This window comes from Chiroxiphia lanceolata, chromosome 7, assembly GCF_009829145.1.
Source record: "Chiroxiphia lanceolata isolate bChiLan1 chromosome 7, bChiLan1.pri, whole genome shotgun sequence".
NCBI lineage: Eukaryota > Metazoa > Chordata > Aves > Passeriformes > Pipridae > Chiroxiphia > Chiroxiphia lanceolata.
The window spans coordinates 39,099,998-39,113,292 of NC_045643.1; positions in this window are offsets into that span (position 1 = coordinate 39,099,998).

A 13,295-nucleotide genomic window follows, 5' to 3' on the forward strand; every position below is an offset into this window, starting at 1 on the left:
TCTGGGAATGGAGCACAGAGCTCACCCAGCTTTTCTCTTGCTCGGTGCCAAAAGGCGCCAGCGACGCAACCGAGTTCATAATCACCCCTCTCTGCCAAACAAACACTCCCTAAAACCTCTCAGGCAGACAGGGAAGTGGCAGGCACAACAGATATATGTATTTTACTGAAGAAGCATTATTAACTTTGCAGTGGTGTATTTCACTAGCTGCCTCCTATAATTAAAAACTTTTTTCTCCCATCCCCTTTCCTGCAAGGAGCCTGTTGCCTGAAGATTTAATCCTTCATTACCAGTTAAAACAAAATCACCAATTAGGCACATGAACACGTCTGTATTAATCTCATTAAGGTGATGGCACCAAATAAATTGGAACTATTTTTGTGCTTTTACTGTGTTCCTATGGCTTTATCAGGCCCTGTGGTCATATACAAAGACCTTGCAGCTCAGTCATTTAGAGTCATTCGGTTGTGGACTAAATGTGGCATTACCATCTATGGCTGAAAATTGCTTTCAGCTTTTAAACTGCACTGACTAGTCTGTAGTTAATCTTAGATCATTCACTTGCAAAATTAAATGAGCCAGAACGATGGTCGTCTTTTTTTTTCTTCTTTTTTTTTTTTTTTTTTTGTAAAATAATACATCACAAAACACTTATTTGCACTGCCCAAAAGAGAGATCAAATTCATTTAAAATCCCATAAACTGGAGTTGTGAATTTTTAATTTTATTTAGGAGCACAGAAATAGAGGGGGAGCTATCTTTGCACAGCCCATCATCGCTATAAATTTACATATAGAACATAGTTTGATGCCTAACCAACCTTTAATCTACCTTTGATGTATACTCCTACTCCAGTATGGATCATGTGATACACCTTATTAATGCAAATGTGAGAAGGATTGTTTTGGATCTCTGATGTAATTAGCCATAAACCACGTTTAAAAGGAAAGGGGAAAAAAGCACTTCCTTTGTCACTACGGTTGCACAGACGTGCGCGTGGAGAGGAGATCACAGAACCAGAGAGTCTTTGAGCTTGGAAAAGGTCTTTAGCACCACCAAGTCCAACCCAACCGTGGCCCAAACAGGGCTACAGCCAGGAACAGGCGACAGGGCCCTTGTTCCCAGCCTCCTGCTTTCACTGAGCCTGGATTATCCCTTTGCTTCTATGAATATTCCACCGGAAAAAAAAAAAAAACAAACCAAAGGTGAAGGAAAGCCTGGTTAGTTCTGAACTTTCCCAACAACATAAACGATAAAACAATTAATTCCTGATCCTTCCACCACTGAAATCAACAGAAATTTTGCATTTTAAATTAGTATTCAGGCCACTTTCTCTAAGTTCCCCTTAAGAGTCTGCTTTTCCCCTGATGGACCACCATCGCTGCTCTCTCCACTTTGCACTATTGTTATGATTATAATTATTATTATTATTCCTGTGTTGCAAACCACACGTGGCCACGAGGACAAGCCTGGCAGTGGCTCCCCCCCGGGCGCCGGCACAAGCAGCGGGGGGAGGCTGTGAATGGTTTGCAGGCTCCCGTGGTGGCTCCCCGGGCTCTGGGGTTACGCGGTGGGAATCGGGTGGAGGCTCCTCCATCAGCGGGGCAGCCCCCCCTCGCCAGGGGCAGCGCAGGGAATAAATCAGGCGGGAGCCGAGCACGCAGCCGAGGCAGAAGGGCCGCCACCGAGTGCCAGGGCCGGGGCTGACATCATCGGGGGCCCCCCAAACCCAGCGCTCTGCGGGGTTTTAATTCCCGAGGAGAGAAGGCAGGAGTTGATCCCTCTCTAATGACAGCACGGGAGAGCTGGATCCCGCTCTGCCTCCCAGTCCGAGGGAACAATGAGGCTCGGGGCTGTGCCGCTGCCCAGCCCGGCCCACCCCCGCTGCCCCCAGACTGGCGGGTCCGGTTATCGCCCCGAACCGCGATTTTAACCCAACCACGGCGCTCTGCTCCCGGCCACGGCCGCGCGCGACGCCCGGGGGTGACACGGGAGCGGGGGCAGAAGGAGCGAACCCAAACTCCACCGAACCCATCCGTATTTGTTTCGATTTGCGTCGCTTTGCTGCGTTCCCCGAAAACTTTCCCGGCGCGGAGCAGCGAGCGCTGCCCGAGCGGAGCGAGCCGAGCGCTCCCGGCCCCGCTCCCGCTGGAAGCGCCGGCTCGGGAGGAGCTGATGGATTCAGCTTCATCTTCCCGGCTGGCGGCTCTATAACAACCTCCCGCCCTGCCTATCAGCGGGGCCGCTCGGGCTCCTCCATCATCGAGTGATTTTTTAAACAAATATTAAGATTATATTTCTCAGTAATTTGTAATAATGATTTTTTTTTTCTCCCCCCCCCCCCCCACCTCAGAAATGAAAGTTTCCTCCAATCGCTCTCTCCCAGTAAGGATATCCAGAAATGATAAATTTTTATACGCATAGAATAATATTCTAATATAAAGCTACTATTCTCATAAAAATATATTTATCTGGTAGTTTTCACTCTTCAGAAGAGAATCTGCATATTTTGTTTATTCTGGAAAATATTCTTTTTTTCTTTTTTAATAGCCTGAACCAAATAATTTCTCATTTTTACAGGCTTCACTTCACTTTTCTCACAGTGAATAAATTGCAACTTATTTCCATGAAATTCACAGATGACACAGATCTTTATTTTGCATAAAGGCATAGAGAAGTGTCTAATATCTTCAATATTCATCCGCTAAGTGGACATTTGCATCGGGCGAGCGGGGAGAAGGAGCCGCGGCCCTCCCGCGGTGACAGCTGTACGGAGGGATGACATCTGACAGCTGTGACAGTGCTGACGGGAGGCCGGGATGGCTCCCGCATCCCTGATCCAATTACGGCGCGCATCCCTCTGACAGGGCCGGCAGCCGCTCCCGCGCCGGGAGGACAGTATTGATCTCTTGTCAGAGACGGGGCCGCCGTGAACTTTGCGGAGCCGGAGCCCCCTCGGAAACGAGCAGGGCGCCCGGGCGGAGGGTTCGGCGGCGGGGAGAGGGGCGGAGGTGACAGCCCGGCCGTGCCCAGCGGGAGCGGGGATGGGGAGCCGGCTCCGGGCGCTCATCCCGGCCATCCTGCGCCGGGAAAGGCGCCCCAATCAGCCCGGGCGGGGCAGGGGCAGCTGCCAATAACGCCGAGCCCCAAAAACCAGACGGACTCGCAGCAACCAGCCCCTGGAGCCTCCTGGTCCCGCTCCCCCGGCGCACGGCATCAACACGGCACCATCACCCCCAGCCAGGGACACCCAGGGGCCTCCTCACCCTCCTCATCCTCCTCCCAAACCCAACACGGCAGCGACGGGGCCAAAACACTCCATCAAACGCTAAGAAAGTAGTTAGAAACACATTCACTTAAGAGTTCTAACCCCGACCTTTCCCACTCTATTCTGGGATGGTCCCTAAGGAACAAACCGGTCACCAGCACCCACAGCACGTGAGGCCAGAGGCCACAGCACACCTTTCATTTGACTGTTATTTTACACCACGCTGGAATTAAAAACTACCAAATTTCTGGGTTTACCGCGTTATTTAAAAGTTTTTATGCGATCTCTAATACTTCAAAGCAAAATTATTTCTAAAGAGCCTCATTATGCCACTGGCAAAGAGAGTCTGGTCCAGCATCCTCATATATTCCAGACTAAGCAGAGACAGTGATTTTAATCTGCTCCCAAGGAACAGCTGAGAAGAGCAAAACAGAGAAGACTCAGGAGCATGTGGGCACTTCAAATCATTTTGACAAAAACAAGAGGCAAGAGCAACCCGAGACCTGCAGGAGCCGTGGCCCTGCCCTGCCAGGGAGGTGGGTGGGATGTGTGACCACATCAGCACGGCAGGAGAGGTCACAACTCCTCACAAGCACCGGAAGGAATCACAAAATTAAGCCCTTCTTTCTGAAGAAAACCCTCAGCCCTGCGTTTCTCCCCACCCTGCCTTCACTGTTTCATCTCAATCTGCATGGAAGAGGCTCACATGGTAATTCCAACATCATTCCTGTCGGTTCAACTTCTCTTTGGGCAGGCTCTGCAGCAGCCCCACGCTGCCAGCTAGATGTCATTATAAACAAAGTTATTGATTACCTCCCTCGAGCTGGATTGGAACCTGCAGACAAACTGTGACTTGCTGCCACGCTATAATTTTATTGATCAGAGCAGTCCAGCTGCCAGTGCTTTCTGGAGAGTAAAAAATAATAATAAAAAAATAATAATAAAACCCCCCCAGCCTGACTACATCTTCCCTTTGCCCACACATTAAACAAACCGTGATTTTTAAGGCTGAAGAACAATTTTTTAAATGCTTTTTTCTCCTCACAAACCCTTTAATGTAAAACCACGCATCTCCTCATCTTCCGAAGCGTTCCCAGCTGCCAGCTTTGGGATGAGACTGCGACCATTTTCCCCCCACATTGTGTCCAAATCCCCCAGGGAATTTGTGACCACCAGTGCTTCATTTTAAAAAAATATTGTCAATTCTATTTTAATAAGTTTGGAGCTCTCTGGAAACCAAGGTGTGTATTTACACACTTCGGTCACCGCTTCAAATCAAGTTCCTCAAAAGCAAACACTGCTATAAAGGGTTTTGGGTCCATGCCCCCAAACAGGTTGTTTCATGGAATTTTGTGAGGTTGTAGAAAGATGGGGGTTGGTCTCTTATCCCAGAGATCAAGGGACAGGGTGAGAGGCAATAGCCTCAGGTTGTGCCAGCAGAGGGTCAGGTTGGACACCAGGAGGAATTTCTCCCTGGAAAGGGTGCTCAGGCCTTGGCAGGGGCTGCCCAGAGAGGTTTGGAGTCCCCACCCCTGGAGGTGCCCAAGGAATGACTGGCTGTTCCACTCTCCCCATGTCACCCACGCTGCCTTGGAGTGAAGATGCCCAAGATGAGCCCGAGTCTGAGCCCCTGGATCTCCCCACCAGCATCACACCTCCTCCTCCCTCACCATCATTTGACCAGAACTCAGCCCCATAAACCACAAAGCCTCACACGAACTCCTTGAACAAAGTTCTTCTGAGAATAAAAACCCCCTCCCAGAGAACAGTTCCTCCTGAGAGCAGCAGTTACTCACAGGATAAACCCCAGTCTGAGAGACACACAAAGGGAAAGGACACGAGGAATTCTGCACAGCAGAAAGGATGGCAAAATGCACACGCAGGAATTTCAAAAGCAAATTGCTTCCAATCTGTTTGGAAATGCAATTCACACTCCCAGGCAAAGCAGTCGGGGCTGCTTCTTGTTGTTGTTGTTTGGCTTTTTTGGTGGTTGGGGTTTTTTTTCCCTGACACAGTTTGACTCTGAAACAAAAATATTTCAAGTAGAAACTGTTGCTTTAGCAGCCTCCCAGAAAGAGGGGGATCTGAATCCTGCTCGTCACCAGGAAAAGGCTGCTCAGAGCAGAGCTGCTGGAATATCATATGACATGGAACAAGTTCTCCAGAATTTCATTCTTTATTTCTTTATATAATAAAAACAGGAATTAAGCTTTACACCTGAATTACTGACATGTGGCAGAAGTGCCACCCCTTCAGTCCTGCAGGTGAGCCCAGAGAGACTCCAATCTGTACAGAAACTACAAAGGCTACGGAGGCCAAACCTCAACTCTGCATAAATCAATAAAACCATTGCACTGAACTCAACATTTTACCTTGGATGCCACCTCTGATTTTTGTTTTGCAGCTGCTGGAGATCTGTTAGCCAGCATGGGAAGCCCATAAGGTGGCCACCACACCAGCAGGTTTGGACATGCACGTTCTAGATGGATGCATCCATATCCTTATTCCCAGCCTATTTCCTCTGCCTACTTTTTATCTTTATGTAAAAGTATTCAGCTTTTACCTAAAGTCATTAAGAACCACCGCAGTGGTTACAGGTGGCTTTGCTAAGGAAGAGGGGGGGAAAGCATCTCGAGGAACATGGAAACGCTGTAGAGGCTTTAGTGTAGCTCATTAATTCATCCTGGATTGCAGACATTCTTTGATTGTGATACTCTTTAATGGCAATTCTTAATTGTTGACATTAAAAAATATGCTGAGCTGAGCAAAGAGCCGAGTTCTGGCTCCAGCACAGAAGCTCCTTCCCAGTCTCAAAAATTAAGTGTAATGGGCACGGTGGCTTAATAACCTCTCTCAAGAACCACAGTTCAATCCCAGGTGCCTCCAGAAAGGTTAGCTGTGTAAATCTTGGCAAACAGGTAGTTCAGGAATGGCAGTGCACAGGGGCAACTTAGGCAAGTCTGGAGACTATGGAAAATCTAGAAAAGAGGAGGAGGAGGAGGAGTCCTGTCCTGGAAGAAAAGAGGTCAACACAAACTGGCTGCTTCCAACACATGGATTCAATTTGTATTATTGGACAAAGGGGTGGGATCTGGAGCTTCAGTCCACCTTTGGGACCACCTCAGAAGAGTCCAGCTGCATTCACAAGCAACCAGAAGACCCCTTTCCTTGAGCTAGGGGAGGTTCAGGTTGGACATGAGGAGGAATTTCTCATGGAAAGGGTGGTCAGGCACTGGCAGGGGCTGCCCAGGGAGGTTTGGAGTGCCCATCCCTGGAGGTGTCCAGGGAAGGCCTGGCCGTGGCACTCAGTGCTCTGGGCTGGGGGACAAGGGGGGCATCGGGCACAGGGGGGATTCCATGGGCTGGGAGGGCTTTTCCAACCCAAATGATCCTGGGATTCTGGGCTCTCACACAGCACCGTGGGAAAGCCAAGATTCCTCTGTGCAGCTACTGCTGCTGCTACAACTCAGGAGCTGCCCAGTCAAAGTTTCATTCAAGATACTACCCTTGACTTGAAAAATTGGAAGCTATAAACCAGTTCAGATCATGCTGTATAAATACCCCAGGTCTGAATTAATCTGCAAAGTTTGTTAGAAATGAAGGTCAGGACTTGAATTCCCAGCAATTAGAATCATTGATATTTTCATGGTATCAGCCTCCTGTTCCTGATTATCAACTTCCATGGTGCTGACACCTAAAAACTTTGCCCCCCTGACCCTGCTTGAGTTTAGCTGTAGATTCTGTAATGTTTCTGCATTACCTTTTTGCAAGTCAGAGGAAATTCATTCTAGAAAACATCACTGGGAGAAAATATATATGCAGAAATATATAATTTTACATATTTTAATTGAATATTATAGCCAAGTAAAATACTGATCGGGATTCTGCCTTCTCCAACCTTTGCCTCAGCACTTAATGCAATTTATTAATGGTGTTCTGACCTACAAGGCAACCAACCAGGAGATCAACTTCCAGCACAAACTTCTGGGAATGAGCTCACCAATATTCAGCTACTTAGTGAATGCAAGGAAAGAAGGCTGATTATGGGGGGGAGGTGGAAAGAAATGTCATTCCCTGAGATCCCTTCAAAAGGCAGATCCAAGAAATCTTCACCTAAAAATATATCCTTATCATCAACACTGACAAATATGCCATCCCCCTACAAATCCAGAGGCACTGAAGTATAAAAACTCGTGGAACAGAGGGAACAGGAATGGTCAGAGCATCACTGCAGGGACTCACATGCCAAGGAGCCAATTCCTTCCTGTATCCCTCCAAATAACTTTGCAGCCACCACAGACCCACAGGAGAGTTTGGGTTGGATGGGACCTCTGGAGATCATCCAGTCCAACCCTTAAATTAGGGCTGAAAAATGACCTGAAAAACCAAAAACGTCACCTAATTTCAGCCCAGCTCAGCAGAATGGTACAGAAAAAAATGCCCCAGTTCTTCCCTATTTCATGAACCTACTTGTCTATCCAGGAGTGGTTCCTGCTCTTCTGTGGGGAACAGGTTTCTCCATTGTACAATCAAGTCACCCTCTGAGTGGCTCAGCCTCCCAAATTCAATAAACCAAGGGTCCTGTGACTTTGCAACCATAATCCTCACCTTTGCCAGAGCTTCCCCAGCAAAATGCTCAGGCACAGGTAGAGCCAAACACCCCTCCCTGGGTCTGACACCATCACAGTCCTTCCCCCTCGAGAGCAAACTCCAGGCCTGTGCTTTCTGTACACACTGGTTTTCCTGTGGTCTAAAAATCACCAGGATTTAGAACACACAGGAGGGAAAAAACAAAACAGAGAGAGTGAGTGGGAATATTCCCTACTCTGGCTGCAGAGTAAAAAGACAGAATGGTATAACCTTATTTTTTTCTTGCTAATACACCTCAACTCTGACCTTCCTGAAAACCAGGACCTCCTGGGTAATATGGTAATTTAATGTGAGTGCTTATATGCTGATTTCTATGGAGTGGGTTGGCTTTGTGAAATACGACGTGGTTTACTTTTAAATAGAGCTCAGCTGAGACCTCGGAGGGAACTGGAAACAGGCCTCCAATGGAGAGAGATAAATGCCTAATTTACTGTCCCACTTAATCCAGAGCTTTTTCCTTAAGTCATTATCTCCCATTCCTCATTATTGTGGCAGCACAGGCCTGAAAGACATGTGCAGTGAGACCATGATTTGAGCACTTCTGTTTACAATAGCCACCATTTATCATTAAAACAGCAGCAAAGCTGAGCCTGATGTGAAATATTAAAGATAAATAGGATAAAGCCTGGAAGTTCCTGTTTCAGCTCAGAGGTACCTTTACCTGGAGAGCATCACACACACAACTGCAGCTGGGAAATGTGTTTCCCAGAGCATCACTGGCACAGAAACGTGGATTAGGGAGAGACAAGTGGGGCAAGTCTAGCACTGAACATTTCAACATCCTTTTCTCCTGGTTGTATTCTTAAAAGCTTGCAAGAGGTGTTATGACACGTGTAGGGTATCGGGAATACTCTGAGCAAGCAAACCAACAGCCCTGTTCACTCGGGTCTTCTGCAGATGGTGCCAACCCCCAGCAGCTGCTCCAGCTGTGGGGCTGGGGAGCACCAGAGACCCCCCCAGTGACTCCCCCAGGCTGTGCCACAGCCCGTCCCAGAGCTGCTGCTCCAGCCTGGATGAGCAGCTGCTTCTAAATCCCTGAGGCTGGAACAGCCCTCCCAGCCCATGGATCCCCCCTGTGCCCGATGCCCCCCTTGTCCCCCAGCCCAGAGCACTGAGTGCCACGGCCAGGCCTTCCTGGGACACCTCCAGGGCTGGGCACTCCAAACCTCCCTGGGCAGCCCCTGCCAAGGCCTCACCACACTTTCCAGGAGGAAATTCCTCCTGATGTCCAACCTGAGCCTCCCCTGGCACAGCCTGAGGCCGTTCCCTCTCCTCCTGTCCCTTGTTCCCTGGCAGCAGAGCCCGACCCCCCCCGGCTCCCCCCTCCTGTCAGGGGATTGCAGAGCCAGAAGGTCCCCCCTGAGCCTCCTTTTCTCCAGGCTGAGCCCCCCCAGCTCCCTCAGCCCCTCCTGCTGCTCCAGACCCTTCCCTGTACACGCTCCAGCCCCTCAATGTCCCTCCTGCAGTGATGGCCCAGAACAGGACACAGCCCTGGATGTGCCCCAGCAGTGCCAGCACAGGGGGACAGTCCCTTCCAAGGACACTGGATCTTGTGCAGACAATGAGATGAGGCTGCATTAAAAACCCTGTGGCCATTCAGACTTCAAGACACGTCTCTGTCTCTTCCCAGCACTTGGCACTGAGCAGAAAGAGGGGTCAGAACAGGGTGTTGTGTGTCCCATGTTTCAGGTGTGCACATAAATTACAATTGTCTCAAATTAAAAAAAAGGATCTATAAGTTTGGACTGCCTCAGGGCAACAGTAAGGGCCTGTCATGTGGCCATTAAATTTGGTATTCACTGAGGGCAGTGGCTTTTTAGTGCAACCACCTGTGCAGCCCCTCCCTCCCCGCAGACACAGAGACATCTTCCCATCAACACACAAGTTAATTTACATCACAGAAACCTCTTCGCTTTACACATTTTAAAGTGGGGGAAAACCCCAACCCCATCACCAACCAGCTTTGCAAAATGACAGGTTGCAAGGCACAAACTGTTTGAACCCTGGGAAATGTCTGGGGGTGCCCCCAGCCCGGGGGACCCGCAGGGAGCAGCTCTCCAGGACCACCTTCCCACCCGCCTGCCAGGCCAGAGCTGCACAGACAACAGCCCTCCTTTAATGGCACAGTCTGAAAATGCAAATTAGCCAGTTAATTCCTCGCAAATTTCACATTAATTATTACTCTTTATCAGTTTAAATATTAGTGTCAGATGCACGGGGACGGGGCTACTTGTCTGCGCGCTCAGAGCAGATGTTGCGAGGAAAGTGGAGTGTAAATATTTATGGGTTAAAAGGAGAGACTTTGTAATTTGAAGATCTCTGCTGACGCTTCTCACACTGCCTCTTCCCATCCTTCTCTGTCGGCACGTTTGGGAGACAGACAAATGCTTTATATGTACATGTATAAACTGCCACTTGCAAATCCTGCTTTCCCAGCTCAAAATACCAAATATTTAACACATGCAGAGCTAGAACAGAAAACATTGTTTTCCAGAAAGAGTTTTGCTCTTTCTTTAATGCAAGTCTTACATTTCATTCCCTGTTCTCCTCCCTTTTTTCGCACTTGGCACCTTTCGAAAATCAGGGCCAAAACTTTGAGCTGGGGAAAATTAAAACTGAAGATTCCCAAAGGGATCTATCACCTGGCAGCCTTGGCTGGCATGTTTCACATCACACTGGTGATCTGAAATCATTCTGAAATTATTCCTGTTGTAATCAGAGAGAGAAATCCCAGCCTGTTGCAGGGGACACACGTACTGCTCAGCCCCGTCCAGACACTGAGGGGAAGGTCTCCTGTGGACTCAGGTACTGGGGATGCAGCTCTTCCCACCACACCCTCCAAACATCCCCCATTCCAAACAGTTATCCTTAACCTGTTTATTAAAAATTCATTACATGGACATTTGGTAGATAGTTCTCAATCCAGTAAATGAAAACCACGGAGAGTGGAAATCGCACCCAAGTGTTTCATTTCAGTCCCTGCTCTGTCCCACTTCCCTCTGGCTTTCAGGCTGTCACTGATTTGGGAAAAGCAACATTCACCCACTGACCCTGCCCCTTGGGATAGCTGGGGGGTTTTTCCTGAATATCAAATGAATTAAACGTTTTTCAGTGCCCTGCATAACAGGATGAAGAAACTGCATCCAACCCTCTGCCTCTTATTCTGTCCAACTTCCCACTGGAAAGTTCAAATGCTTTAACAGGAAAAAAAAAAAAATACAACTACCAGGATTTTTTTTAAGAGACTGTGCAACCCAAGAACACTGTGCTGGAGTCGCCTTCAGTGTGTCAGTGTAACCAGAAACAAGGTGTGTTGACACAGTGAGCAGAGCAAGAACTACAACACTTTTTAGATGTGTTATTACAGAGGTTTGAATGTACAATATTTGCAATGTTTGCAACTCAGCAGCCTGCAGTTTCCATCCTTACTGAACGAGTCAGTAAGGGTAATAGAAGAAGAGCAGAAAATGTCACAGACCCCCACTATTATAATTAATTACAGCACATTTCAGGACTTCCTAGTCACCTACAAAACCCACGTCTTTGTCAGCTCTCACTTAAACCCATTTCAGCCTCTAGCAGAGGCCTGACATAAATCCACATGTTTATTTAGGTATATCTTTAAAATCCTTCACAGGGTGAGCCAAGTTTAGGAATCCTAAACCCCCAAAATCAGAACATTGCTCCAACTTGTCCCTTTCTTCCCTTCCCCGAGTTCAGGTCCTGCCACTCCCTGGGGTCCCTCAGTGCTTTATTGACAACATCAAGAGCACATTGTCCGACTGTCTGGGTGCAACAAGTCCAGCTCCTCAGGACGAGGAGTCACTCAAACACCTGGCTGATCTTGCCAGAGCCTAACAAGTTTCAGAGCCCAAATATATTTATCAGATTTAATTATTACCACTTATTTGGGCTTCTTGCACTTCTGTGCTTGCAGGAGCGTCGCTGGTGCTCAGCTGCTGCGTCAATGGACATATTGTAAAATGATTAAATGAATAAATATTCGGCCATAGGTATAAATGACCTATCCTGGGGGACAAGGGCCATTATTCACTGAGCATAATGCATCTCAAGGAACGCACCAAATTAATCAGAGCCCTGCAAAACCTGACATCTGAGGAAAGATTAAAAGAATTGGGGTTGTTTATCCTAAAAAAGAGCAGTTAGTAGAGGACATGATAACAATTTTCAAGTGTGTCGACAGCTGTAGCAAAGATGGAAGGAAAAATCAGTTTTTCACGTTTATGGTGGGTTGGTGGTGGGGGGTGGAAATCAGGGATTTACATTGCTATGAGGGAGATTCAGGTCTTCTGGCAGAGAAAAAATATAATATAGGAGAGGGCAGCGCTGGAATAAGCTCCTTGGGAATGTCTAAGAGTGGAGAGCAGGGAGCATGTCCACCTTGTCAGCAGGGAGCTGGGGAAGGTGAACACGGCCCCCATGACATCCCCTGGTGCTTTTCCAGCCGTGTTTTCCTGGGAGCCACACAAAAGCTCACTCTATTGGAGAGTAGAATGTCTTGCTAATTGAATGTCAAAGCAATTAAAGTGGGTATAGACTTCCCTCAACATTATCTTGACTTGATAAAATAAAGTTGTTTTGACAACGCGCGCTGACAATCCCTGATTTCCAACCGCAGCGATTCCTCTCCGGGCGAGACACGGAAAACAGGCAGAATTTAGAGGGAGTTTTCAAAATCTGTGCAGGAACATTACCTTCAGAATAAGCCTGTTAGACAAAACTAATCAGCGATTTTCGAGGTACTGCCACGATCCTGCTCCTGGGCTGATCCCCCTCCCCACAAACACAAAGCTTTCCCAACACACTGGGGCAGCTCCAGTTCCAGGTCCAGCCCACCCCAGGCTGGTACCTCCTGCACTGAACACTGAAATTCGGGTATGTCCATTTGGTCATGTTCTTACAGTCACCTGTACCTTAACCAATGTGCACAAACACAACATTTCAATAAATATGTTGTCGCTACTTGCATTTGTTTCCCATCACCTTCCCTCCAGACCCAACCCAACCCCACCCTCCATCCAGGCAGTACAGCTCACACTTTGGAAGTGAGCTCACTAAAGCTGGACCTGCTCAGGTAAAAACCCCAGTAACACAGTGCAAAACAACAGGAACTTGTGTTCAAATTACTCATCTTCATCCAGGCAAATGGGGAATTCCTTGTGAGCCCCAGTTCAGCTCAGTTTAATTCCCACTGGAATAAGTTACCAGGAGTAGATATATAAGCCCTGAGCCAGGCACCCAAGTGGCCATCCTGGCTTTGAGCAAAGACCTGCTGACCTCACAGAATGAACATCCAGCAATGCTTCCCCAACAATCTCTTTGCAGCACAGGGAATTCCTGAGCCAGAGGTTGGGCCT